Source organism: Mytilus edulis, chromosome 6 (genome assembly GCF_963676685.1).
Source record: "Mytilus edulis chromosome 6, xbMytEdul2.2, whole genome shotgun sequence".
Taxonomy (NCBI): domain Eukaryota; kingdom Metazoa; phylum Mollusca; class Bivalvia; order Mytilida; family Mytilidae; genus Mytilus; species Mytilus edulis.
In genome coordinates, this window is record NC_092349.1 from 40865156 (window position 1) to 40871416 (window position 6261).

Below are 6261 nucleotides of genomic sequence, written 5' to 3' on the forward strand. Positions count from 1 at the left end.
AGTAGGTGTGTTCGAATAGCTATTTTTTTTACTGAAAGTACTTGACGACAGTCCATCAAGTTGGATGATGAAAATGCATATCTTCGAAAAATTATAATTTTGTGTGTGTGAAAACTAGGGTTTATAGTCTTCAACCACTAAAAAAATCTAGTCTGCCCTTCCAGGAAATATTTAATTAGAATTTTTTTAAATGTTTATGAATTTTCGAAAATTCCACCTGACAACCGATCAGACAATAGTTTTAAGTTAAATCAATGCAGACAAGATCATTAACTAATGCTCATTAGCTAGTTGATACATTGCTTTTAAAATACAGCTGACATATAAGGATCGTAATGGTGCAATGTGGATAAATTTATCGGTTGCCGAGAGCAAAATTGGCAGCGCGTCATCCCTTCAATGGCTTCCATTTCTACGATTGTGAAAATGAACTGGCGTAATGGGGAGATAATTTTGACGGAGTAGAGTCCTGACTGAATAGGTAAATGTCCAATTTCAGTTCTTTGACCACATTCATTTTGTATCACAAACCTATGCTGAGTCAAATATTCAATCACAACCCAAATCAGAGCTGTTTAAAGCTTAAATGTATTGTCAAGACTTGTTCAACTTTTCAGGGTTCCAACTCTGCAGAAAAATCCGGTTTGCTGTCACTATGAGTCGACAGCCCCTTGTTGTTGTTGAAACAACCCAAGACTAAAGGCTGGAGACATTAGGGAGCTACCATTTGATTTTTAGGGGGGGGGGGGCTAGGATGAAATTTGAAAAAAATAGGCAGGAAAGGAGTTTTGAGTAAAAAAAAAAGGCAGGATGAGACACTTGCAAAAAAAAAAAAAAGTCTGGACAACAATTTAGGTAAATAAAAAGTCATGGATAAACTAAAAAAAAAAAAAGGCAGGACCGAACAGAGTGAAAAATAAAAAGGCAGGACAGAGATTACAACTTAAAAAAAATGCAGGACAAAATGTTTCATCCTAGCCCCCCAATAAAAATCAAATAGTAGCTCCCTTACAGTCATAACAATATGCAAATCCCATAAGGTATAAAAGCTAACATTTTTATCTCAACTGGCCAACCTTGACCAAAATTTGTAACCAAACACTTTAACCTGAAGCTTGACAGACTGACAGACCGACGGATGGACAAACAGACTAACAACCAGATGCACAGACCATGGACTTTATACTGTTATTGGGAACTCTCCTACCTTATCGTGTTGTTCAATAAACATTTGGAACATTTAATGCAGGGAACCTGATTTACTTCCATCAATTTAGAATCAAATAAGACAGCATGATGAGTAAAATTGATCTGTTCTGTCGACAGAAGTCAAATTATAATAAAAGCAACGACACATTAAACAGAACATTGTTTGAATAGAACATAGGAGTACAATAAAAATGTTGGCTAACACTCCGAAATTTAAGCATTTAGAGTATATCTGACATGGGTAAAAATGTTCATCAGGAATATATTTGTTCTTCAATTTCCAGATAAATCAGACAACACGTTAGTAATTAGTTATTTTAAATTTTTTTTGCAGTTTTTGGTTTTTATCTTAAATATTATTATAGATACAGATAAACTGTAAACAGCAACAAATTTGAGCCAAGTAAGATCCTCAAATAGGTCCACATGACTAAAATGGTCAATTGACCTGTTAAGGAGTTCTTTATAGTTATTTTTTAACATATTTTTTTTGTAATCTTTCACAAAATCTTCTCTGAAACTACTGGACCAATTCTTATGTTGTACTGATATCCCACTGTCCCAGGTTAGGGGGAGGGTTGGGATCCCACTAACATGTTTAACCCCGCCACATTATTTATGTATGTGCCTGTCCCAAGTCAGGAGCCTGTAATTCAGTGGTCGTTTGTTTATGTGTTACATATTTGTTTTCTCGTTTGAATTGTTTTAAATTGTCATATCGTAGCCTATTATAGCTGACTATGGGGTGTGGGCTTTGCGCATTGTAGAATGCCTTACGGTGGAGACTTTAGGTTTGCACTCTGTCTGTCTGTCCATCTGCCAATTTTTCAAGCCTACGACTTTTGTCACAGAAAGCTCGACATAGGGATAGTGATCCGGCGGCGGCGTAAGCTCACTTCTTAAAAGCGTTATATTGTAGAAGGTGAAAGACCTGGATGCTTCATACTTTGTATATAGATGCCACATGTTACGAAGTGTCCGTCAGTCTATGGACGTCAAGTTGGTTACTTATTCCCTATTCCCTATTCGTTACCTATTCCCTATTATCTATTCGTTACCTATTCCCTATTCCCTATTCGTTACTTATTCGTTACCTTTTCGTTACCTATTCCCTATTACCTATTCGTTACCTATTCCCTATTCCCAATTCGTTACCTTTTCCCTATTCCCTATTCGTTACCTATTCCCTATTCGTTACCTATTCGTTACTTATTCCCTATTCCCTATCGTAACCTATTCGTTACTTATTCCCTATTCCTTATTCGTTACTTATTCGATTTTTAATATCCTTCCCCCTTTTTAATTGTTTATACTTTTATATCTGGTAATAATTCTAAATTTGTTGAGGTAAAATGATCTTTTTATGACCTATTTATATGTGTTTGTGCTCAACCGATCCTTTTACCTTATGTTCGATACCCATTTGTTCCTTATTTGATTTTTATACGTTCTACCTTTTAACTGCTTTATGTCCGTATGTTTGAAGATGGATCTTGGTTCGAAGGGATGAAATCACCGTGTTAGCGCTTGCATATAAAAAAAAAAGATGTGGTATGATTGCCAATGAGACAACATCCGACAATAGACCAAAATGACACAGAAACTATCAACTATAGGTCAATATACGGCCTTCAACAATGAGCATAGCCCAAACTGTGTAGTCCCCTATAAAAGGCCCAGACATGACAATTTCAAACAATTCAAACAACAAAACTAACGGCCGTATTTCATATACAAAAAAATAAACGGAAAACAAATATGTAACACAAAAACAAACGATAACTACTTAATTTCAGGCTCTTGTCTAGGGACAGGCACATACTAACATAATGTGGTGGGGTTAAACATGTTAGCAGGGTGTATGTCGTTTCGGAGCATGCTATTACCTTGTTTAATTCGTTCCATCACTCGCTTATAATTCGCTTATAATACGTGTACATGTATCATACGTTGCACCTTTAAAAACATGATTTTCAATTGTTTTGTTGTCTCTGGTGGTAGATTTGGTTCTTATAGGTGATATAACTCTATAAGCGCATATGTACCCGTTCCAGCGCTCGGATAGAATACCCTGTTAAATATTCGTTACTTATTCGCTTTTAATACGTTTGTTGTATGTTGCACCTTTTAGAAAAGGATTTTCAATTGTGTTCATATCTCTGGTGGTAATAATGTGTTCTTATAGATGAAATACCCCTATTAGCGCGTATGTACCCGTTTACTTATTCGTTCCTTATTCGCTTTTAATGCGCGAGGTAAGTATACGTTGCACCTTGAAAAAAATCGTTTTTAATTGTGTTCATGTCTCTGGTGGTAACAATGTGTTCTTAGAGACGAAATGACCCTATAAGAGCGCATGTACCCGTTCCAGCGCTCGGTTAATACCCTGTTACATATTCACTTATAATACGTTTGTTGTACGTTGCACCTTTTAGAAAAGGATTTTCTATTGTGTCCATGTCTCTGGTGGTAACAATGTGTTCTTAGAGATTAAATGACCCTATTAGCGCGCATGTACCCGTTCCAGCGCTCGGTTAATACCCTGTTACCTATTCGTTACCTATTCGTTACTTATTCGATTTTAATACGTTTGTTGTACGTTACACCTTTTAGAAAAGGATTTTCAATTGTGTTCATATCCCTGGTGGTAATAATGTGTTCTTATAGATGAAACATCCCTATTAGCGCGTATGTACCCGTTCCAGCGCTCGGATAATACCCGGTTACTTATTCGTTTCTTATTCGCTTTTAATGCACAGGGTATTCGTTGCACCTTGAAATAAATCGTTTTTTAATTGTGTTCATGTCTCTGGTGGTAACAATGTGTTCTTAGAGATGAAATGACTCTATTAGCGCGCATGTACCCGTTCCAGCGCTCGGTTAATACCCTGTTACCTATTCGTTACCTATTCACTTATAATAGGTTTGTTGTACGTTGCACCTTTTAGAAAAGGATTTTCTATTGTGTCCATGTCTCTGGTGGTAACAATGTGTTCTTAGAGATGAAATGACCCTATTACCGCGCATGTACCCGTTCCAGCGCTTGGTTAATACCCTGTTACCTATTCGTTACCTATTCACTTATAATACGTTTGTTGTACGTTGCACCTTTTAGAAAAGGATTTTCAATTGTGTCCATGTCTCTGGTGGTAACAATGTCTTCTTAGAGATAAGATGACTCTATTAGCGTGCATGTACCTGTTACAACGCTCGGATAATACCCTGTTACTTATTCGTTCCTTATTCGCTTCTAATGCGCGGGGTAAGTATACGTTGCACCTTGAAATAAATCTTTTTTTAATTGTGTTAATGTCTCTGGTGGTAACAATGTGTTCTTAGAGACGAAATGACCCTATTAGAGCGCATGTACCCGTTCCAGCGCTCGGTTAATACCCTGTTACCTATTCGTTACCTATTCACTTATAATACGTTTGTTGTACGTTGCGCCTTTTAGAACAGGATTTTCAATTGTGTCCATGTCTCTGGTGGTAACAATGTATTCTTAGAGATTAAATGACCCTATTAGCGCGCATGTACCCGTTCTAGCGCTCGGTTAATACCCTGTTACCTATTCGTTACCTATTTGTTACTTATTCGCTTTTAATACGTTTGTTGTACGTTGCACCTTTTAGAAAAGGATTTTCAATTGTGTTCATATCCCTGGTGGTAATAATGTGTTCTTATAGATGAAATACCCCTATTAGCGCGTATGTACCCGTTCCAGCGCTCGGATAATACCCTGTTACTTATTCTTCCTTATTCGCTTTTAATGCGCGAGGTAAGTATACGTTGCACCTTGAAAAAAATCGTTTTTTAATTGTGTTCATGTCTCTGGTGGTAACAATGTGTTCTTAGAGACGAAATGACCCTATTAGAGCGCATGTACCCGTTCCAGCGCTCGGTTAATACCCTGTTACCTATTCGCTACCTATTCGTTACCTATTCACTTATAATACGTTTGTTGTACGTTGCACCTTTTAGAAAAGGATTTTCAATTGTGTCCATGTTTCTGGTGGTAACAATGTGTTCTTAGAGATTAAATTACCCTATTAGCGCGCATGTACCCGTTCCAGTGCTCGGTTAATACCCTGTTACCTATTCGTTACTTATTCGCTTTTAATACGTTTGTTGTACGTTGCACCTTTTAGAAAAGGATTTTCAATTGTGTTCATATCCCTGGTGGTAATAATGTGTTCTTATAGATGAAATACCCCTATTAGCGCGTATGTACCCGTTCCAGCGCTCGGATAATACCCTGTTACTTATTCTTCCTTATTCGCTTTTAATGCGCGAGGTAAGTATACGTTGCACCTTGAAAAAAATCGTTTTTTAATTGTGTTCATGTCTCTGGTGGTAACAATGTGTTCTTAGAGACGAAATGACCCTATTAGAGCGCATGTACCCGTTCCAGCGCTCGGTTAATACCCTGTTACCTATTCGCTACCTATTCGTTACCTATTCACTTATAATACGTTTGTTGTACGTTGCACCTTTTAGAAAAGGATTTTCAATTGTGTCCATGTTTCTGGTGGTAACAATGTGTTCTTAGAGATTAAATTACCCTATTAGCGCGCATGTACCCGTTCCAGTGCTCGGTTAATACCCTGTTACCTATTCGTTACTTATTCGCTTTTAATACGTTTGTTGTACGTTGCACCTTTTAGAAAAGGATTTTCAATTGTGTTCATATCCCTGGTGGTAATAATGTGTTCTTATAGATGAAATACCCCTATTAGCGCGTATGTACCCGTTCCAGCGCTCGGATAATACCCGGTTACTTATTCGCTTTTAATGCACAGGGTATTCGTTGCACCTTAAAATAAATCGTTTTTTAATTGTGTTCATGTCTCTTGTGGTAAAAATGTGTTCTTAGAGATGAAATGACCCTATTAGCGCGCAAATTTTAAATTTTAAATTGGACATTACCTATTATGGTCCAAAATCCAAAATCTAAATACATGGTTAGATTCAGCATATCAAAGAACCACAAGAATTCAATTTTTGATGAAATCAAATAAAGTTCAATTTTGGACCCTTAAGACCTCATGTGGA